The 24,933-nt window shown below is 38.0% G+C and overlaps 1 protein-coding gene and 1 long non-coding RNA gene across 2 annotated transcripts in view; one reads left to right on the top strand and one right to left on the bottom strand.

The window, feature by feature from the left end:
• Positions 1 to 24,933, bottom strand: part of LOC126919399 (uncharacterized) — an 86,401-nt gene that overhangs the window by 50,759 nt on the left and 10,709 nt on the right. The gene's annotated exons all lie outside the window — the stretch shown is intronic.
• LOC126919461 (uncharacterized) overlaps positions 4,824 to 24,933 on the top strand; it is a 65,008-nt gene continuing 44,898 nt past the window's right edge. The window contains exon 1 of the long non-coding RNA XR_007711645.1: positions 4,824 to 5,320. This is a non-coding gene — a long non-coding RNA (uncharacterized LOC126919461). The remainder of the gene's footprint in view (positions 5,321 to 24,933) is intronic.

Genomic DNA, 24,933 nt, shown 5'->3' with positions numbered 1-24,933 from the left:
TATTGTTCTAGTGTTGAAATCTTTCGATTTTAACATTAAAGCGATCGAACATTAAGTAGTCTCGTCTCGTTAACCGCTCGTTAGGAGAACGATCGGTTGATCGCGTCAATTTTGCGCTAATAAAATCGTTCGTGATGAACGATTACGTTGCGTGTAATCCGTGCAGGTCTCATTTAACCGCGCCACAGGCGGCGTGGAACAAGCTCGAAGAAACAAAGGTATCCAACATACACGATCGCAAGAAAAGCAGGAGTGTCTAACAAATCGTCTCCTAATCGCCTTTCTCCCTTACAATCTTTAACGAAACCTAAATCCTCCTCTCTTTGCTGTTTTTCGTCTCAGAAGCTCCATTCCACTCGTCTGCACTGTTGGCTTGCGTTTATAGCCAGCTCATTATTTATTACTTCGTTACTATTATTTATTTATTTACTCCTCAGAAATCTAATGGAACATAATGACGACGGGTGCCAGGCTCTGTCTATCTGTCTCTACTTTACTTCGTTTTTCTCTCTTCCTTTTGCTGGCTGGCGAGAACTGGTGAGGCACATAGAAGAATAGGTTGGTTCGAACTGCACACACCGGGTGTTCGTAAATCAACCCCTAGCAACACGAATTAACCGGCAGATCGTAAAACTGCCTATACGCCCTCGCTACAGCACTGAAATTCTACCTTGCTATATCGCGGCGAATCATTATTGCACCCGTTTAACATGCTGGAAGGCAAACGAGAGGAATTGATCACGCTTAATTGATAGACTTCATTCCATTGAATCAACCTTGTTAAGTTTCTATCCTTTCAGCCAGCAATTTTTAAACACGAAGATAAATTTTGTACGCTTCGGGTACTTATTGCAAAGGCAATGATAATCGTATCTGCAATATTAAAATATTGATAAATAATGGTGGAACGAAGAGTTAACCTAAGATAAAGGCTTGTTTAGATAACACGTAGAAATAATGATAATTATATCCATGGAATTAAAATATCGTAAACTAAGTAACTGGACAAAAATAGAAGATTAGCCTCAGACCTAAAAGCATTGTGATTATTGGTACACGACTTTATCAAATACCATTTATCTAGAACGTACTGATTCTGGTATACCAAGCGGATTAGACACGGTGTTTAGTTGGTCTAACAATCTGCAGCATTCCATGCGGCAAGAAAAGAAACATTTTTTGTAACAAATACTCCACACGATTCTTTCCTCCAATCGCTACTCCAATTTTAATGCATCTCGCAGATCAGATTCATAAATCACCGTCACCGCACGAGGCAACCATACCTGCTTCATTCGATTTCCATTATCGTATCTTCTCGTTGGAGCGAATCCACGCCGTGGAAAAATCATCTTCGACGCTCGTTTATTCATCTTATCTTTTCTTCCTCTTTCCACGAACTATATGTATCTAGCAGAAGATCGATGCGATGCAGGCTTGAACAGTACTATGATTCGTTCCGCGAATTCAATCTTCGTTTTCGCTGTGGGCTCGATTTTCAGTTCATGAATAATCGGCGTGGATCGACTCGACGCGATGCTGTGCACAGCCACCAGGTAGGTATAATGAGAGAATAACCGAGGACATTTACTCGGGGCGCCACATGGAACGGACCGTTATCCTCGCTTCGCGAACTCACCATCACTCTCCTTCGTCGTCCCTGGTCTTTTTTTCCTCCTGGTCAAGTAAATTTCGAATTTTCCACCGGCTTCCCGACACCGATACTAACGTAATTATTACGGTAAACGATGACGTGGCTGAAGGACCGGAGGAACGACTGTATTAACGGGGAATAATTGATGGAGATTTTATAAAGAGGTTGGGACTGGTTTAAGTACACTAGAAGTTGTATTAGATGGTGGCATGTTCTGTCGTAAGATTTTGCTGATATGTACTTAGAATTCTATTTGGAGGTAGATCATTGAGATGTAGATAAAACCTTGCAATCATTTTTTTCGCTTGTATTTATACTCTCTGATTTTATTATTATTTTGAAATTAATCTTATTCTGTAGGATTCTATAGAATAAATTACCTCTAGAATTAATTACCTCTAGAATAGAATAAATTACCTATAGAATAAAATACCTTTACATACTTCCATAGAATCTTCTATTTGATAATATTTTTTATATAATAGTATGTTATTTCTTTCTATATAAAGCAGCAGAAAATGGTGAAACTCGAATAAATAATATCAAATTGTCGTGGATCATTGATCATCGAGATGTACGATAAAATTGATGTATCAACGGCGCACTGATAGCGTCAGAGATTATTGGGATTACACATTTGATCGACTGTGAGGGATTTATTTGGGCAAAATGGGCCAATAAACAAGGTAATTGCAGTCTTGTCGGTCAAGTAAGGGTACTGGGATGGAACGGAGGATTTATAGCTTGTAAGAGATATGAATCACGGAAATTTCTTACTCTAAGACGAACCATTCTTCTATCTATTTCAGTCTTGCAACTCTACTAAACTATTTTCACTTCTATGACATCTTAGTTTATATGTTTAGAATAAAATAAATAATCGAAAATCGTACTCCTTTCCATCAATTTTTTAGATAAATTTGGAAAATAACGACACCAAACACGCATCTGTACGGTACGCAATAATCGCATTACAAAAAAACGTTGCAGACTTTGTCAAAACTAGTATATTTATATATACATGTAGCGACACATGAGTATAGGACGATTCGAATCGAGAGTGACTCATGTTGTTATTTTGCCTCGGGGTATTGACACCGTCTGCACGTACGAAATGTAATAATAAACAAACCCGGGACAAAACAATGTCGCCGCTACGTGCAACCGTCAACCGGAGTCGAATTCGAACTTTCCGGTACTCCTCCGACCAATATAAATAAACGATCATGCTCTCCAGAATAGAGAGTATCAAGTATCTTTATAACGAGTAGCATCGAGCGAGCGACGATTACGACTAACTTTGTATTCTGTACTTAGAACGATTTTAAATATATTTGACATTAAAAGTATTCATAATTAAATACATTACAAGTATTCACTTGTGTCGTCATTTAAAGCAACACGTTAAATCATCACACCACATACATATAGAATGGATAATATTTTAGCTGAACGTTAATCGAAGTTTTTGTAACAATAACATGATAGTTCTAATATTTATTTATTTTTCTTGAGAGAGAAAGAAAGGCATATATTTGCTATTCAAAGATTTTACATCCAAAAATACTACGAATACTATTATTTACTACATGTAATACTTAAATATAAATTGAAGTTGATTTTCATTGACATCGAGCTGTTCTTTATTGTTTTGCTCAAATTACTAGAGAGCGTAATTGTCTTCTTACTGTAGCCATTTCTCTCTTTAATTTTTTAAATCAAAAGACTCCTGACAAATACCAAAAAGAAAAGATAAGAATATAACACAAAATTTCCTTTGTTTCAAATCGATTAGTCTCGACAAACGGTGTACAGTATATAGCTATTTCCCGAAGTTCAATTTATGCAATTAAGAGACACGTCGCGATGGGTCGTGTAAACGTTGATGCAATTTAATAGTAATTGCTAGTAAATTCGATTTCTGGGTGGCATCGAGTTATAAGAGCTTCCTGGTAACAAAGGACGAACAAAAACCCTGGAAACATAGCGAAAAACTCGCGAATATTATTCGAAGATAATTGCCCACTTGGAATAATGTTTTCACGGATGATTCACTGAAACGCAGCTTATCCTGGTTTAATGCTGCGCCTTCAATACGAACGACTTTAATAATAACGAGCACGAGCTTGGTTTCGTTTGTTCCTCATGATCGAAGAGTTGGTATATATTACATATATGTCTGTTATGCATTATAACGTTCAGTGACTCATGAAAGCATTTGAATATTTATAAAAACTTTATATATATATATTACGTGTATTACATAAGACGTTAAAAAATTTCATTAACATTGGAGTCAAATGGAGTAAAAATTTGAAAAATTTGAATTTAGTTACGTACTTAAACTTTAATTCCGTAATTTATTAGATTATAATTTCATTCTTTCCCGGCATATATATTCATAACATAAAGAATATGAATTTTTTATAACAATAAACACATAACAGAATTTTATAAAAACTAGTAGTAGGCTAGTAGTATCATTGTAATTCTCAGCCAGTCAGAAAACTACAATAGTTTTCTTTTTATACATTACTTATAGGTTAAATTTCTTTTATGAAACTAATATAGAAAAGTATAATCAGATTTGATATGATTATTTCCAATACTTAAAGAAATAATGGCATGCATATATGTGTAAATCTAAACTAGACATACCGTATAAATTTGAAATTTTTGCACCACTTTCAAGTCACCACGTGTAAGTATACTGTATTCAAAAATTCCTCACTCATTTCCGTTCCATCATTACTCAAATCATCTTCTATTCTCTTCAACGAATGCACTTAACCACAACACAAATCCGACCGCCATGAACTCTTCGCCTGAAACACGCTTGATAACGCCGTCCATGTATGCTTTTTGCATCGTCTACTTAATCGGTCTTGACAAGAAACGATTGCAAGAAACACGAAGATCGCTTCCTGCGATCGTCGACGAGGGACCAGAAGCCGTCCCGTGTCGGCGCGTTCCGCCGCGAAAAAATCGGTTACACTTTTATGGGCGTCCCGAGCTGAGGGAGTTTCTTGCGGCACGCGGCTCGTTCCTCTACTCCGTGCGACCAGCTTCGTGCCACAACCACGCACTCCTCGCCTCTTGACAGCTTCGACATCGAATAATTTGTACCGCGGGCTAATTTACCGATCGAGAAAAAGTCGAGCGGCTCCCTCTCGAGGGGAAGCGATACACGCGATTGCCAGTAGACTGATTGCGAGGATGTCACTGGGTGTTTCAAGGAGCATGCAAAGAGATCGAAAAACGTGTAATTAAGCGAAAGAAGGAAATGTGGGGGTACGGAGGATTCGCGATGTCGATTACTTATACTGTGTCGTAACGGGGTTTTCAATGGTTTTGTGTTCGATTGCCTGATGTGCGAGTGTAGAATGATTTGCGATTGGTAACCTTCACTGCTTCTAACGGCAATATGTACTATATGTCTCTTTTTGTGACTATGAAATGGAGTGTATGGATATGTAAAAATTATGTGAGTAGAAATTGCATCCAGCAATTAGAGAATCCGAGCCGTTAAGGAATCTTTTCTCGAATCGCTTCGTTTGAAATAGTGTAATATGTGCTATGAAATGTATGTACGTATGTCTGGATGTGTGAACGCTTTTGGAACTGGATGGTTTATCTACATATGTGAGAAGTTGAAGCATCGTTTGAGTAAGTGAGGTATTATTTACTTTGATACTATATAGGTTGTACGAAAAGTTTCTTTCGTTTTATAAAGAAATAATAGACACACAACGTTTTGTGTTTTATATTATTTTGTTGAATTACATACGATCCATTTTGTTCTATTGAGATAAACATCGCATTTTATAGACTTGGTTTCACGTATGTATGAAGGTGTATTGCTGTAAAAAACACGTTTGCGAAAGAAAGACACTTTCCGGAGAACCTGATAGATTGTAAGTTGAGTGAAAAATTATTTTATAGAGTTTGTGTAGAGTTAGTCTTTTTTTTATTCGAAAAGCTAGATTTTCGTAGAGCTACGCGTATGATTACGTGATCATTATGCGAGAATCGCAGATGGCCAAAATAATCTTCGACACGGACGTATCGTTCTAATCACGTAATAATATATTGCATGTTTTCGTCAATAGATGCTATTATTATATATAGACTGCAACGAGTTTTGCGTCATCTTTGAAAGAACTGAGTTATTCTGCGCTTGAATCACATGTATAATTCAACTCCCTTTAATCATAACCTATCTATTCAACTCGTAATATCACTTAGCTTTAATGTGAAATCAGAAATTTATCTTGTTTAGAAAATGAAACCATAAAAAGATATATATATATACGTATATAATACATACAAATATATATATATCATCTTTATTGATACAGATAATGGTGATAAACGGAGACAAGTCCCCGTTAGCGTACATACTTATATTACGGTTGTAAATGCAGAATTTTAACATAGAATGCAAACATACATGTTTTATATCCAACCCAATCGATGCGTAGAAATTTTGCAAAAATTGAATCCGCCATTTATACTATAAATCTCGAAGTTATATATGTATACTTCAATCCATCAGAATAATATTTTGTCGAAGTCGTTTCCTCGCCTCCGATTTGTCATCCTTCTTCAATCCAATATCTCGTTGTTCCTTTCCCTCTGTGCTGACGCGCGCGCACGATTCAGAGCAGAAAACAGAAACGCGTCGTCGTTTCTCATGGTCGATGACATTCAGCGACGGGCAACGGAAAACACGCGATAAAACAATACGAGTTTCATTCTCACGCGCCGACTGCGCGATTGTTCGTTATTCGGAATTGTAGCACGAATAACGTTGATCAATTTTACGCGCTGTTCTTTCTTTCTACTTTTCTGTGTACCCGGATCTAGCTCGTGACACCTGATTCAAACTTTGTCTAGTCACGTGATAAAAACGAACAATGAAGATAGGAACAATAAATAACATTCATGTAATATTTTGACATTAAAACTATCAAAGTCAAGATGATCAATTCATAAAAATCTAACTGTGTATCTTTTAGGATGTAACAAATTTTGTATAAAATATTTACTTTATTCAAAATCTTTCAAATCATTAATATGCACCAGCATATTACATGTTTCGGTGAAATTTAAATTTGGTGAGTTAATAAACCGTTTTACTTTATTATCAATTATCGACTACATCCAGAAAGAAGATATCTGTCATAAATTACATATATTCAGTGTAAGAAAGATCTATAATAAAAATATCGAAAGCTTGTTAGTGATAACCATGAATTATTAATTATAGTTAGTCATAGAATATTTTTGTGTTTCTTTTATATTAGTTTGACTTTGAAGAAAGTATCATGAAAGTATCTAAAGAAATAAATTTAACATGTAGACAATTTTTTAATGAATAGATTGTTTGAATTGTTTAACAAAGAAATTGTATGACAGTACCATTGTAAAAATTGTTCAAATTGTTTTTACAAGCCTAGGATAACGAATCTGTTTAATCATTGAAGTGCCTACATTGAATAACGTTATGAAAATTACTTAGATTATATGAAAGGTATTCCCCCCCCCCCCGCATCTACATTAATTACCTGTGGTTAAGGTTTTATTTCAAAAAGTGGTATTTATATGCACCAACCTAACTATATCTGCATTTCACTCGAAGACGTCGTGATTTGCAAACAACCTTCGTATTCAGCGACCCGTCAGCTTTAATTACGTCTTTCTCTTTCTACGTCCTCAATCTTTTACTTCTACGTCCTAGGAACCTAACGCGTCCCGGAAAGCTGGCTGATTGTTCCCCGCTTGTTGGTTGCGTTTGTAACCAGCAATTTCCAGGCAGAACTGACTCTAACCGCCGCGTTAATAGTCTCTTACAGTTGAATATTACTGTTCGTGAAATAAATAAGATCATACTGGTCGTGATCAAACTGGAAATTCCATTGAAAAATTAGAAAATTACCGATGAGTGATGAGTAGAGTATAAAGGATATATGTATATGTAAAAAAGTATTACAATGCAAGTACTATAATGCAATTCGTGTAATAGAACTTCTGACCATTGAAATAGGATAATTTTTTACGGTTTTCAATACAGAAAAATCTTGCTGGAAAATTCAAGAGATGCGAATAAATTTTATGTATATATGCATAATAGAAAGAGATTAGTGAAGGGATCGTGAAAGAAATTCATACGGAAACGATTGCTTATTTGCAAATTGCAATTCTCTTGAACCACCTGTAAGATATGTTTATCTTGCGTTTCATCAACTCGTATCAGTATCGTTGTCAACTGTTGATTCGTAGAAGAGATTAGAATCGACAATTTCTATAGATCGTAAAAGAAACTTGCTGCATCATCAATCGAAGAGATTCTGGTTAACATGCTTGCTTGTCATTAACCGCGCTCAATAATTGCATGCTGACTGACATTTCGACCTCTGCACTGTACATATATATATATATGTATATATATATATATATGTTATTCGACGCTATCACTTGTTCGTCACACTTGATATTTCCTATTCGTAGACCGGACATGCCTTAATAATTATCTAAAGCTGATCGAAAAACGATCTGCGGAATAACCTTACTATATTTTTACAATTATTGTAATATTTAAATAGATAAAAGAGTAGTTGACAAGGACGATGTTAATCTAATGTTGTAAAAAAAATTCAATTACCTATATAACAAACTATCAATCTTTATACGTTCATACATGAGATCATTCTCATGATTTACAAAAAATACAATGATCTGTAAAGCATACTGCTTTTTTATCATTTATCGCTACGTATTAAGCTGAATCAAACGAGGGTTGAACTCAAACTTCCCCACAAGAAAGTTCAACGACCGACAGAACAATCCATCACTGTCTTCGGCGCTCCAGAAAAGTAATCGTTACACGTAAAACGTAACCCTGCTTTTGCGTCCAAGTGTACGCAGAACAAGCCTTCATCAAGGTCACATACGATCAAAGAATATCCTTTGCCAGCATAAATAGCACCCTGTACCAAAAATTCGAGCAAACCGAGTCACTGGGCCACTTCCCGGACGCTAAGGACGCGTCGAAACGGCGAAAATGTCGGTTGCTGATATAACACCAAAGACTGAGAGTGCCAAGAGGAAAAACGACGACGAGATGTATGAAGAAGAAGAGGAGCGCGAGATGAAAGAGGAAGCAAAAGAAGAAGTAAAAGAGGGAAACCCGTTAGAACGGCTGACACGTTGTTACCGTGGCGTCTGTCTGCTCTCTGTTATTGGCTCGCAAACCGAGCTAATGAATGCATCGCCCACGGCCTGCTACGACTTGCTAAAACAATTTCAGCCCGTTCACTTATCCGGTTATGTGTGCGTGATTCGTGCAAGCTGGCCTTGGCCGCCCTAGGGCCAGCGGTATCGGTCGAAACGCTGCTGGTGAAATTAACCGCGATTCCGATAGCGACCAGCTGATGCGATGTCACGAAATCACGGATACTGTTAACGGCGCATTAGCCGCTCGCTTTGCTCGCTAACAGCCAACCAACGCGTTAACAACGCGACTAAGCTTTCCAAGCTTCCAGTTACGACTGACCTTGCGTCGGGAGAACGCTAACGGGTCGACATGGCCCACCCATTGTTCGCGGTTTCTTTCACGAAATGATCAGGTTCTTGGTAAGCAAGGATAATAAGGAGCGTTATAGAGTATTTTTAAGAAGCTTCAATAATGAGGCTAGGATTTTTTAAATGATCAGCTTTTTGTGTTTAGAGAATGGGAAGGTTTCATGCTTTTTTTATTATCGAAGAGTAGGTAGAACTTAAACGAGGAATATTGATCGGTTTGAATTCTTGGTAGTAACAAACGGTGTTTTATCGAAACCACTCAGCTATTTCCATTCTGATGGTAAATGCGCGTTTTACGAGGCAATGTTGCTATGAAATGATAAAAAATCTCTTCTAAAAAAGTTTCTATCTCTGGATGGTGGTTGCGGTTTGGAAAATGAATGGTATCGCACTATTATCATCGCTGTTCGTCGGTTTTCGAGCAATTTTGTTGCGACCATTGGGCATCCTTTAACGGAACTGCTAAAATAGCTCTATTCGCTAGATAAAGTCTATTTTAGTAAGAAACATTTCATAGAATTGGAAAATCTTCTTTCCGCAATAATTTAGAATATAGATAGGTTTTTATGACATCAGCTTCACAATGAACTATAACTAACTGTTTTATAATATCAGTTTCACTATAAACTTTAGTTAATGATTCTTTTATGATACCACTCCCACCATGAACATCATTTTAAGAAAGAATAAAAATTTTTTCAGGATCATCTTCTTATTTCCTTAATTCCAGTACCAGGTTAACTGATTCGTTATTTCAATAATTCGCATAGACTGTTATCTCGGTGACTGATTCCTAAATCGGCGTGATTCCTAAAATTAACTGCGACAGATTGGTCAAGTGGTATTACAAGGATACTGTTACCGCGAACAGGCTGTCGCGTTCTTTGAGATAAACGCGCACGAGCGAACGACCCAGCATATCCTCATCCCCCGGTTGTTTCTGGGACGAGGACGTGGCCGACCTCGAAATCTCTTGAGGTAACGGAACGACCTTGCGCTTCGACGGCCAACACCAGCTGCTTGCCGATGACGGCCGCGCGAATCGAAGTGAACGGTCGATGTTGTTTCCCCTAGACACCAGGCATCATAAACCTCGCAAACCATGCCGCGAGCTAACCTTCACGTTACGAACGCCTCAAGAAAGAATATGTATACTGTAAGAGATTTGTGAGGTTTCTTCGGCAAATCTGTACCGGTCTTTTGAATTAGACCTAAGATCTTTTATGTAAACTGATCCTCTTATGTAATCTTATCCTCTAAAATGTTTCTGACCACTTGTTTCAATCCTCGAAGTTTCAAACATCACTCAAAACGTTTAAATAGAGATTTGTCTCATTTTTAAAAATTAGGCTAGTACAAAATACTTTTTTGTTTAGATAAGATGTAAGTTGAACATATATATTCCCCTTTTTTAATTAATCAAAGGAATTTCGCATAATCCAATGTACTTTTCCGATAACTAGTTATATTCATTCTTTCAAATTTCTAAGAATTATCGGTTTTAAGTCCAAGACCTGTGACGTAGAATGTATTTTCTAAAGTGGTTTTTCTCTGCGTTTACGTGTTAAGTATCAAAGTTAATTGGAGAATCACTCGAGTTAAAATCCAGGTTCTTGACACGAACGAAAGTGACATAGGAAGAATGATGGGCGTGAAATAACCGCCTGAGGAAAAACAAGCCTCAGCTCTTTTTCTTTATACCGGCGTACATAACCATTAATCCTTACGCTGCTTCTTAGTACATTAAGAGTTACTTTCCCAAGAGGCCGGCGTATTAACGACCATTCGATCTCAAGATCATCCTTGTGCGATACAACCGAATAGACACCTTGTGGTTCGATCACAGGTACCAATCAAAACTTCGAAACCACCGATATTCGACGTAAAGTATCTAGGAAACGAAACACGGATCTCCCTGGAGGAACGTTACGAAACCAGCTTCCCAGGGAGTATGATCAATGGATCTCGCGTGTCTAGCTTCCACGACCAAAATCGGTCCGCGAGCGGCGTCCGTAATTCCGTTAAATGCACGACCAGCGCATTATTCAAATTTCATCGTGTTCCGCACGTGTACACGTGTATACATATTCTTGGCAACAGATACGAGCGACTCCTCGAATTACAATATTCGCGAGCTGAGATTCGTCTTCGCGCGACGATGCACGGAAATCACGGGTAGATCGTTAGATGAATCACCGAGTAGTGGTCACGATGGATCCATGGCACGGGACGAAGTAGAAAAACGACGATCGGCATGCAAATACGAAAGTGAGAGGGCCTGGACTGCATAAAACGAGACGGGCGAGAGTGTTTCCTGTTTGCGAAGCATCACGCTGAAGAAAATGGTGGGTGGCGATGCCTGTCCCATACCGTTAAGGTCAACGTACAAACACAATCAACGGCTCCCCTCTTGCATAATTCTTAGAAGCGATATAGGCAGGTCGTAAAATCGATCAGAAGTTAGAATTTAGAATTAGAAGTTAGAAGTTAGAATGTTTCGAGAATCAAGCCGAATAATTTATGACCATTTGAAGGATATTAAGGTTCTGAAACTTTGTTTAAGGTTGTGGTGGACTTTACATGTTGGTTTATATAATAACAAGACGAGTTGATGCTTGTGCCGCCAAATGTAATGTAGTATCGTGGACGAAAGACCTAAGAGATATCGGGTGAACCATAAACAATGTCGCGAGAAAGCCTAACTGCCGATAGGCCATCAATGTATCGTCGGTCCTTCGATAGAATAGTTACGCGGAAAAAAGGCCTACGTGACTCTGGTCACGAACGGTTGCGGAATACGTGCGTGGTGGGGCTATGAGAAAAGACAAAGGGATGCTTAGAGAGAAAGACGAATTAACAGTCAGTGTGAGTTGAGAAGTCGAGTGTCGTCAGTGTTGTCGGGAGAATATGATCCGCGTGAAAGAGAACGTTAGAACCGTGGTGACGAGAGTTATAAATCAACTATTTAGTTGTCTTACTTATAGCACATTACTGTATTTAGTTCACGTTAAATAACCATCGTTTCCTGTTTAATCAACACCTGTTTAATCCATAACAAATAAATAATAAATAAAATCCTATAGTATTTAAAAGTATTTTTAAATATATAATGCAGAATATAGAGTCAATTGTTGTTCGCTCAAAGTCACTCGCTATAAGAATGCTCGCTATTCGTACGCTAGGTATTGCTTGCGTTCGCTCGATACTAACTGTCCTAAAGATCGTGTTCGTTTATTTATACTAGTCGGAGGAAAGTTTAAATTTGACTTCGGTTAACGGTTGCACGTAACGGCGACATTGTTTCGTCCGGAGTTTGTTTATCGTTACGTTTCGGTCGTCAAGACGTGTCAATGTCCCGAGGCAAAACAACAACATAAGTTACTCTCGATTCGCATCGTCTTCTAACTCGTGTGCCGCTACAAGTTCATACAATGTGAATTTAGAACTCGTTCCTTTGTAGCAGAATAGAATCCTGATTATTAGAATACCATTTAACGGAACTGATCGATTATCAGAGTATCATATAATGGATTTGAGGATTATCTCTTGTAACAGACACATTCAATATTCTCCCTCTTGTATGTTGTATGTGAAACGATATAGCGAGGTCGTCAAATCGATCAGAAGCTGCAATTTACATGTTTCGAGGCCCAGATCAAGGTGATTTAAAACGATTTGAGAGATATTAAGAACATAGATCTTGTTTAGGATCACACAATGTTAATTAACACGTTGACGCTGGCGTGCACCATCAGCGGATCACACGTGTCTGTCCCGTGAGGCGGCGTGCACTATCGATGGGTCACTCGAGTTTGTTCCGTGGGGCGGTGTGTATCGCGATGGGTCACACATGTATTTCACAAAATAAGTAGTACAAAATAGGTTTATATTATTTTATCTCAACATTATAACACACCTGTGATTTTTGGAAGTAGCTAGCATACATATTAGCCTTTTGTCAGTCTATTTTAAAAATTTAACGTACCCTAACACTATTTTCGTCGTGCATGTTCCTTACGCGCGCCGTCGTTCTCGGACGAACACGCATGACTATTTTTTTTTCCTGTACGGAATTGAAAAATTTTTTGATTCGCGCTATGAACGTTTTTTATAAGAAAATGTTCACAGAATTGCGTGCGATGGTCAGAATCCGTGTTAGATCTCTACTTTTTGAGAAAAATCGGAAAGAGTACAAAATTAGGGCCAAAGCTGGTCCGTCAGCTTTATTTAACATTTTTAGATATATGCAAATTGATATTGCCAAACTATTGTATATTAATGTGTGGCGGCACGTAAACTTGAAACTTAGATTATAAAAGAAAAGAAGGTTGAGTCGTAACCCAACTATTAACTTTCTTTTGTCGAATTTTATTATAAATACAATGGTTTTATAGAGGTAGAATGATACTGAATCTGAGAAAGGCTGAACAAGAACTGTCCGAGCTGGCTGAAGTCTCGGCTTATATAAATTTTAGTTTGGGGTGATGTGCAAAAGAGTCCGAAGGTTGGGGTCGATGTCTTATCTCTGATGTGGATCAAGGTGTGTCACAGGCTCGGTGTAGGTTATGATGATAAGATGGTGACGTGTGCAAAAGAATTCGAAACTCGGGGGTCGATGTCTTATCTCTGGTGTAAATTAAGATGTGGCTGATGTTACACACGCGACGACGGAACTTTCCGACGGCTTCCCGACACTTGGCAACAATGTATATCGCCGAAGCGAAGTGCCTAATGAGCCATCAATATCCCAACGGTCCTTCCGCCGAATGTTCGAGAAGAAGCCATGCGTGGCAACGGTCGCGGACGCCTAACAAACGCGTGGATAGTGGGGATATTGAAGGGCGACAAAAAAGATGATTCATTCCGTTTCGAACAGCGAAGTGCGAAGGGTTTACAGTAATAGCGAAACAAACACATTCGAGAAGCGTGATTGTTAATCGTTGATCGTTAATCGTTGATTGTTGATTGTTAATTGTTTGATAAACTTTTTTGTTGAACATCGAGAGTATTTCTTGGGGCACTTACATCCAACACCACCTCAAATGTATTAGTTGAAGTTCACGGAATTCATGAACCCAACAGGAATTTTATAGCTTTTGTAATATTGCTATGAATTGAGGTCAGAGTTGAAAAATTGCGGTCGTGTCGAACAGTCTAATCTGACGCTGCGCTGCCCCGCGAAGCAGACTGTGCATTTGGGCACCCCCTCACAGAGAAAACCATGAATATCGGCGCCGGTGTCACGTAAACTTGAGGGTTGGATGCTAAAATAAAATAGCTGAATCGTAATACAACTATAAATTTTGCTTTTATTAAACTTTATTATGAATTCAGCAACACAATGGAATATACACTGAATTAACACACATGAATCACAATTCACTCCAACAACTTTATGTAAAACCTAGTTACACTGATGCATTAAGTACGTAACCGGTAGAAACTCGGTAAAAGATGTTGACTATTCTAAAGATAGAAACTGAGTAGTTTAGTGACGATGTTTTGGCGGAAGAAAGCTAGGGGTGGGTGAGTCTGAGGCCACGAGACGAGCCGATTCGTTAAGGACAATTTTGGTTAGGAAAACGAGGGCGATAGACGTTGCTTTTGATTGGAGCACAAGATCCCTGGTGGACTAGGAAGGGTCTTAGCAGGCCTTGAGAGAAAGTTGCTAACGGAAAATACCGAATGTGAGAACTAACTTTCCCGTATCTTCTCGTAGTAAACAAAAATGTAAAGAACATTGGAAATAGAAGATGCTTGTTTTTGGTCTGATGGACCTTAACTATGAAAATGCCAAGAGTTATTGGTGGGTCCTTAAGACTATCGAGGATACGCAGTAAGGATGCCATCTTGCCCTCGGTGTGTAGCCTGGTCTCTGTTGTGGATTGAGATTTGATTGATGTTACACCGGTGTCAACGTGTTAAGATCTACATAGTTTTTCCCTTGTAGCAGAGCAGGACGTTATCAGAATACCATTTAATGAAACGATCAACTGTCAATTCAGTGAATCAATCAATTTAGTGAAATTTAAAGATACTCTTTTATAAAAAGGAAGAAATTGTTATATTTTGATTCAACAATTGCTAGTTTTGTTTAATATCAATTTTCGTAATATAATCTAAAACGAATGATTGCATATGGTAATAAAGTTGTACGATTGTCTAGACAGTGCGAATCATAATTATTTCAGATAACTGAAATTTGATTGGCATATCTAATAGAATTCGCTTCTTTGCCTCTGTAAAAGAGAACAATTGTAATTCTTTTGTAACTTACATTCAGAAAACTTCAGTTTCATCGTTGAACGCTAACAATGAGAAAAATTGATTTTCAAAAAACTTGTAGGAGTATTCGCATGCATCCATCAGTCTAATTATCGAATTAAGATCACAATTTCAACTAAGGCGTTCACTCTGTAATTAGCATTCCTCGCCATAGATTTTTTTATATTCTTACTCTCATTAGGAATCGGCTCGCTAATTACGACGATAGTTATTCTTAGAGAATAAGATATAATGAACGTAATAATTGATAGGAATAATAGATAGAGAAAGTGTGAGGTGTAATCTATCAGTGATCAGCGAGGGAAGGTTCGTTCAAACAATAGCGCCAATTGTTTCCAAAGGAAGAGTTGATGAAGCGACTTGTCATGAATCGACACGAGCATAGATGTAGATCGAAAATGTTGATAGGACATGTAACCGATATTTTGATAACTATCTACAAGAATATTTTAAGATAAATTAAAGTAGTTATTTATAGAGCGAATAATTTAACGTATCGAAACACTGTGTGCTCCCACGCATGTCCGCGTTCTTGGTGCAACACGATGATCCGATGAAAAGAAGTAGATCGAAAGATCCGGCGGCGAGATGCCCGCGGATTTCTCGTAATGGCACGAGCGCGGTCGCGACGAATCGATCGGAGCCGAGTCTCGTTTAATCTCTGGGAACGCGTTAAATTCAACTTCTAACTATAGTGATATTACAGCATCAGCATGAATTTCCGTACTGTAGAGAGAAAAACACCCCTACGTCATTGTATATCATTTGAAAATACCTGTGTCCCATTAGTATCATATAATACTAAACTATATTTCACTGTATAGCGTATCAAGAAAATACCATTCCATCCGAACGAGCATTCATACGTCGTACCGCAAATTACAACTATTCTTCAGGAAATCTTTAAGCCGATCGTCGATCCCCGCTACAATTATCGTATTAAACGAAACTCTGTATCGATCGGCGTATTAGCATTACAATGTATCATTAGGATGAGTGGCGCGTTATTCGAATAATTTTCATGTTCGATGCGTTACCACGGCCCGGTTAGAAATTTCCTGGAATTATTCTCGATCTCACGGTAATCGTTAAGGTTTAACGAGCATCGATACGAGTACGCGAACGTTTTCGGAGAGCCAGAATGTCTCTATTAAAATTCCACCATTGTTCTTTACGAGCAGCCAGACCTGGATGCTTCGGTGCGTGAACAGTGAACACACTCGACCCCGTACTTACTCGCTTCCTTACCGTACGATCCGCAATGTCACGGAATACTACAATATAATACATAACGATTATTGTCTGCCGTCTGTTCATCCCTCTTCCTATTATTACGCGTCCTTATAGATATGATCGTACCATACTATTCGATAGAATTCCAGATATTTAACGATTTTTGTGTTGCCTGGAGTTTGAGGTAGGCTCTTTTTTCGAAAAGACAATTTTTTATTACGAGGAAGATATTACGAAGAAGTGCTATGCAATGCATCTTCGGATGAATAACATTTTGACGAATAGGATAATCAGATATACAGACTCTTATGAGAGCAGCTACATCGTTCTTGAGATGTTTCATTCGTCAGACAGTTTGTCACAACATATACACTGTAATCATATCCTTACTGGTCGTTCAGTTCCAAGATAAAAGATAGTAGAGAATGGCCATGTACATTCTCTTTCTTAGACTAATAAATTTTATTTTCGCATTTAAAGGAAATATTTTATTGGTGTTTCTTTGGCATATCTAATTTATTGGAATGATTAAGTAATAACTTTTTCTCATTGGAGTCATTCTAAGTAGAATAAAATTTCTTCGATACTATGACAAACTTAATAACTAAAGATATTAATGGATTTACGGAAATATGTCATTTGTTTCTATTGAGATATGTATAATTTTTGTGCTGGACTAGGTCAAATGCGTAGTACAGATATATGTATGTGGATATCAGTGTGTGGAGATATGTGTGTGCGCGGCGACTGAGAAACAGACGAATGTAAACAGTTCAGTCGGTTAACAGTCGATAAAAGGTCGGGTATGAAAGAAAGTGCTGAGACGCGTGCAAGTGTGTATCGATGAATATTCTAGAAATCGTTTATAGAATAAATATGTGTCTACGTTAATATTAATGCCCAGTGTAAATTTACTGTTTCCATAACAATATTTCGACCATCAAGATCCACAATTCTCAACAGTTTCTTAAGAATTCAATAATAGTCATGTACTTATGTAATGAAATTAAGAAGTTTAAAAAAGGTGGAGCTGCATCAGTTTGTCTTCTAAGAGCCTCAATAGTCGTCTGTCGCCTCGAGGCATTTCATGATACACAATCGATTGCTTTGGTGCGTTATGGAAAAGTTACACGTATCGAGTATTGTATTGCGATTGTTCAAGCGTATTTATACAAGGTCCCGTTACAATTTACTGTTCCGACAGTCTTATTTATTTCATGTCAAAGCACTTCTCGCATTCCATTAGGGAAAATCCGCGGTACACAATAGAAGCTAATGCGCGGACGGTTCACCGGATAATTTCATAAATTAAACATTTCTCCCAGCCGGTAAACGAACAAAGAATCGATGTCTCGTTAGGGAGCAGCGTGCGAGTGCTTAGGTATACGTATTCCGTAACGGGAATCACTGTACGGTGTCCCAACGAAAAATTCGTTGATCTTTATCCATAGAAACGAGTAAGAGTGGAAACCAGCAAGTCGCAGAATGGGACGGGAATTCCCAGGCTGGCTTCAATGAGGTTCGCCCCTCGTGCGACTTTCGCGATTTGTTCACTTCTGTCCCGTTGCTGTAACTGTTGTTCCTTGGATTTTTGTTTGTCAAATTACGTTGGGTGTACACACTGTAAAATTGAAAAGAAATAACATAAAAGTGGATAGAAGAAGATCAAGAAGATTGGGGTGCAATCGCCAATCGTTTGATTCAATACAAGAATTCTTCTGTAAATAGTATTCCAGAGAGCAGACTCTTTCTCTAGACCGATTATCCTTACCGAAGGTGCTTCTGTGTTCGAGCGACATTGTTTTGGTGACACTATAAACATTTGCAAAGGAGACATTAAAGGTCCGTTCTGTGGATTGGAAACGTTAAGATGCATCCTCACTAGCTCTCGCGAACAGTTTACATATTGCTCGTGAGTATGTTCATGAAATATAGTTCTCTGAAACATCTATGCCAAAGCTCTTGTGAACACGATAGAGTGTATAAGATGTGAGACATAGATACGGAATATTTTCGTAGATTTCGAGAACTATCCGTAAGTTTAGTAGCGAAGAAGTCGTAAAATGGTCGTAAAATATTTCCGAACATCTTACGAGCGCTCCTTACAAACAGTTCGCTAATGAGTTTCCTCAATTTTTTATCGACTTTAATTTCGTTTCGCTATATTTTTCAAACCTACATACCATTTAAATTCGCTTAATTTTTTATTTCAAATATAATCAAAAGATCAATTTACTGTATCATTCACAACATTTATCGATATAAACATTTATCGATACTCGTCCCTTACCCACTATTCAAAATAACCATTCAAGTGCTACCAAACAATCTTCAAAAGTCAACATCTATTCAACCCTTCGATCTTGATTTTTCTATCAGATTATAGTTGCTTCTACGACCGCTCGTTAAATTGACCACGGGGCAGCATCTTTTACGACGATCGCTACTCCGAGAGCGGAAGAATCTTTGCTAGGACGAAGCTATCCCCAGTCGTTCTCTTGAGCCCTTTCGTTCATCCGCGAGCTTACGATGCCGACAGAGAGAGATCGGGCCTCCTTTTACGAGGGTCGAGAGCTTCCCTCGATTCCTCTTATTCGAGCTCGTGTCTTGCGGTTCTCCCATGGTGGAAAGCCGATCGTTAAACGACCGAACGATCGACCATCGTCCTCGCCATTATGTTCCACCGAGTAATTTTCGTCGCGCCGCGCCGCGCCGTCTCGATCGCAACGAATAAACCGTCTCCTTCGACACCCGCCCTTCATCTTTTCAATTTTACGACTGCTCTTTCATTTAGTCGTACGTTGTTTTCTCTTCGACTTCCTGGTTCCCCTGATAAACACGTGTGGCAGAAGAGAATTGAAAAGAGAAACGAAACGCCCTGGTATTTTAGTTGGAGGAAATTGTGGTTGGGTTAGGTTTGCACAGTAAAATGCTAAGCAGTTTAATGCGTATCGTTAGGTTTCCCGGCGCCTGTGTTTGCTATAATAGAACGAACAGAGATAATCTGGATCGTGTTCCATGTTATCCAATGTTCGTCATTGTTACAGAAATAAAGAAAGCTCTGCTAAAACGTGAGGGTAATGGTCGTTGCGTGGAGTATCGTAAAACGTGAGCTACAGTTACGTAACTTACGCAGAAAAGGAGATCGAACGAAAGATCCTATCCAACAGGCAAATACTCTTTGTAGAATAGGTTGGCAAAAAGCGGAAGCAATTGGAACGTTTTGCGCGGTTTCACGGCCGCGTCGCTTCCGGCCAATCGCTGCTCCCGAAGTTGCCGCGTAACCATTACATGCGTTATCGGTCTCTCAAAGGAAAGCAAAATGGAATTCCACGAAAAGAAACTAAGCAAGAACGTTTGAGAAGCTTTAATTGTTCCGCGATGTCGTGAATCCCTTAAATCATCGATTAAAAAATATATTAAGTATAAGAAGAAGAAATAAAACAATGTTTTCATTCAACATTCTTGGCGAGGAGTATTAAAGCCACAGAGAGGATGCAACTATGTCTTCCTGGTGAAAAATAGCATGGAGAATATCAAACAACCCCTGGATGATAGGGATCTGAATAAAAACAGCATATTTCCATAGAATTCAAGATCGATCTCCTTAATCTGCTCGACCGATCTTCGACACGGCGTGACCGTGCACAAGATCATCAGCTCGATCCCCTGTCGTCGTATACAAGACACATAGCGTAGAGGGGATGAAAATCACGGAATGGTAAGCAGAATCGGATGATCGTAGGAAGCGGAAGTATGAATGTTGTTGTAGCTGGATCAGTTATAATCCTGTAGGTGGAACTTTATGCTGTGCCGGTTTTATGCGTGTAAATGCTGGTATGCACCGAGTTGGAAGGCCGAAGAAAAGGGAAAGAAAGAAGACAAGGAAGACTGTTTTCCTATTATCCAACCACCGCCAGTTTCCAGGTATAACAGGCTACCGAGAATCAGTTCAGGAAGCAGCCCTCGCCGCGGGTCGCTTCTCCTTGCTCTCGCCGCTTCCGTGTTCCTCGCTCCCTTGACCAAGTCAATGCACGATGTTTTTTCCACCCGTTTCTACTCTTCTATGCTCTGTCTGTACCATTTCGAAATTACGACACCACCGTGGATGCCAGTTATTACACCAGCCGGACTCTTTCAACGATTTTTCCATCACGTTGGGAAGGTGAACTTAGACTCTATGTTGAAGAGTATCTTGGGTAAGAAGAGGGAGCACTCGGTTAAAACAATGATGATTTTGTTTTGTCATGATGAATTCTGATTTACAATAAGTTCTTGGAATTTATGATATATCAAGCTTGAGGCTTTCATGAAAACTTTCAAGTTTTAAAGAACAACCTTACAGACTGAGCTTTTAAGGTCGATATTGTACGAACAGTCTCAAATTTTCGAGGTTTTAAAGACTGCAGCTCTCAGAGATCCAAATTTTAACCCAGAGAATCCTAGTATTCAAGAATACAATTGGAGGTTTCAAAGCTGAAAATTAAGCTCATTTTAACAATATTCCATCGAATAAGTCATTAAATAAAAAATGTTGATATTAATGCGATAATATCATAAGATGAAATGCTAATAACAAGAGGTCACGTGTAACTACATATCCTCATGTAACTGCAGTGATAGAAAACTACATATAACTCTGATCAACCATACCAGTCACCTCGCGTTCCTTCATCCACTATCTCTGACATGATCTCCACTATTAAATACAAAATGATCGACAAGTACACGGTTCCGCGGCATCGTTCCCATTATTTATCGCACCCGGTTCGACCGGTCACTATTCCACTGTCACCCACGCAACAAGTGCATCCTACGCGCATTCCATTCGAGTTCGTGGTGTCAACAACAAACGGAAATGCTGGCTTCACCAATGGAAGACAACCGTTAACTCTGGTCAAGTCACGGATAACCTTATTTCGATTCGATTCCCGGATCATTCCGATCTAAACGATTTATACTGTCACCATTGAAGTCCAAAAGCACTGATTGCTATGAGGTTAACCCTGCGGATATCTAGTTGGTTAATCGAATTGGACAATGTCGATAGATAAACGATTCTTTAACAGTCACGCACGGGTTCATCGATCCTGAAATGATCGAAAAGAGAAAAAATGGTAGATGACTGGTCGCTCGAGCAAAGACCTGATTGTAATTACGATCGTGCAGAGTCATGCTCGCCAAGATGACACTCGATGCCCAGTCTTCTTTCATGAGTACACGCGACCTGCCTTGAGAAACCTCCGGAATGTTCCGGAAGGACTGTCTTTTCTCTAGAATTCTTCAATTACTCTATTTATTTCGGGGTTGACAATTTCTTTGAAGCTATTTGATGATTTTCGTCTATCGACTGGATGTTTTGTGGAAGTTCATTCGTACGAATTACGAGAACTGTAAGTGTTTATTGAACACTTGTTATAATTATACTTGATACAGTTGATACGGTTTTATGTTTAGAATTAATGGAGGGATTTTTATGAAAAGTGTCACAGAGATTTTAAGGATTCGAAAGAAATTGGAGATGAAGATAGTAAAAGTGGTCACATTCGTGGAATTATGGAAGACATACAGCAATCTTGTGACTTAGGGATTACAGGATAACGTTCCTTAAAAACGTTTGTTCACGCCAAAGGATAGAGACTCAGTTCTTCAGAAGATACAAACCAAAAATATTTCAAGATTACAATGATTCGAAGGAAAGTATATTGCAGCTTATACAGCTTCTAATATATTAACCGAGAAAGAAATATTTGAAAGTTTGACATTGTATCCACTTTCCTAACTAAATCGAAAACAATATAAAAATGAATCAATGCGTTCAATTTATACGTCAAATAAAGAGCAAATGACATTATTTTGGAAAACGTTATACAAAAATTCGTATATATCTACATTAATTGATAAATCTTATTCTGAAGAAATTGACAATTAATGTTCTACGTTTCCGAACAATATCAGACTGTGTAACGTAGAAGTTGCCTAATGAGCGTTATAAATATTTGTTAGGTAATTCCTAACAATTAACTTTATCTAAATACGTATACTCAAAATCTCAATCGCGTGCAACGTACGCGTTAACTACGGTTAGTTCACGATTTTTATCGAGTAGCTGGCGCACGAAGCGCGTAAACGATCGGAAATCATGACGGCAGGATGTATAAAGGAACCACCGGTAGGTTAGAATAATTACAAGGAGTATCTAAAATAACAGTGGTAGACAATAATCAGCAAGTTCTACTAACGTTTGTAATTGCAAACATCTCACTTCCCATTCTCGTCTTACATCCTCGTTCTTGATAGTTTTTCAACCTACCCGGAATCACGAAGCTACATTCCACCTCTTGTCGCTTTTATTTCACTAAAACTACGAAATGAAGTAGGAATAGCGTGAAAGATAATCTTTGTATGTATATCTCAGTTCGAGATGACGTTCATGCGCAGAAAAAGCTGTGCCATTTAGAATGCAAACGTCAGAAAGAGATTATTACACGTGAAAGAAGAAACGTCGTAGAAGATCGATCATTACATCGGACCACACTTAAAGAATCAATGCTGTTTTCCTTTCTCGTCACCTGATTATTTCGGTACAGTAGAATTCCATTTATCTGAATATTCAGGGAAACCCTATTTCACGTTTATTATACGCTTAAGATGTTGCATACTATTTTTTTTACCAAATATATAAATAAACATAATCATAACAATCGTGCCTCATTAAAATGTTAATGAAATTTCAAAATGTTTTATGTAACACATACAAGAGTAACACATACGTAAAAGTTTTCTATGTGAGTGTTCTAATATTTTTATGAATTAATATATAACTAGTTCAAATAATAAATGATTAGAAAAATTATGAGTTTGTATATCTGAAGTTGAGAATTATTTTGGTCTTGTAAACAAAGTATGGATAAACGTAATAATCTACTACTGTATTGCAAATGATTATACCAGCTATACTTTTTAAATATAAAGTTTATAGTCATTGGTCAGTGAAAAGAAAACAGCAGAAAGAGAGTGGACAAGTTGAATAGATTGCAAGGAGAAAAAAAACGAATAAGATAAGTTCATGTAATTAAACGCTTATGAGATTGCAAGGTATCCTCGTCATTATCATCAACGTGCACGTGGGCAAAGGCTCATGGTCGGGAGCAGCACCGTGGCGATTATGAGTTTTTCGTTCGTTTACACCGAACCATTATGTTAGCATGACATAATTTAGTACGTTTCGTCGTAACAGTTCCTAAGTGGTTCGTGCAGTTGGTTTCGTCGTACGCAGCGGGAAGAAACGTTAGTCGTGTCTGAAAATTGTCATGGTTAATAAGGGCTTCCTTTTTTAGAGAACTGAAGTCACCTTTTTTTAACAACTCATCGTTTTTTGTTTTAAATTCTGGTTAACTATTTAAAAAAGTTATTATTTATTTGTATAAATTAAATATTTTTAAAATTACTCTTTATTTGTACATAAATCATATAAGTATAAAAAGTTCATGTCATGTTTCTATTGTCAGAAAAATACCAAGTACTAATATATGACTGATATACTACTATTGGATAGTATAGTAACACTACCAAGTTGTAACAATATTACATTGTCACGACGTAACAAGCCAATTGTAGTTATCTAATCGTAGTCGTAGGGACCATTGTGAATTTTGTCGCCTTCCTACGATTTAACGGCATAGTCGAAGTTCCAGCTAGTTGAACATCGTAATAGAGCCAGGCAAAAATTCATATCTCCTAACCCAAGCTTAGTGACAACTGGCCTTACGGTTCTTTTCACTCTCATCTACGACAGACAACGTGTCGTCTAACTCATACTTCTGATACTTTCTCTTCCATCTACCTTTTTCCAAATTTAAAATTATTAATCCAAGTTCCTTCCACATCTAAAACTTACTGTTTCGTATAAAAAAGTGCCATATTTTCTTTCTAACATTGAAAGTCTATTAAGTAATAATTTTTTAACTCCTTTGATTGTTTTAACCTCTAAACTTTTTGTTAGATTGCATTAGAATGAAAATTTAACAATTACGTCGCAGAAGATTCAGTAATTATTAATATAGCGCAATGTATGTGTCAGTAGAAGCGAATGTGTTAACTGCAACAGTTTGAAGCATAGCGGACGAACGATCAATACTCGACAAAATCCATAGCCATTCCAAGAAGCAAATTAG

The sequence above is a fragment of the Bombus affinis genome, chromosome 8, assembly GCF_024516045.1.
Source record: "Bombus affinis isolate iyBomAffi1 chromosome 8, iyBomAffi1.2, whole genome shotgun sequence".
In the NCBI taxonomy this organism is placed as follows: Eukaryota; Metazoa; Arthropoda; class Insecta; order Hymenoptera; family Apidae; genus Bombus; species Bombus affinis.
Note: the sequence above shows the minus strand (reverse complement) of the source record. Positions and strands in the feature narration are given on the sequence as shown.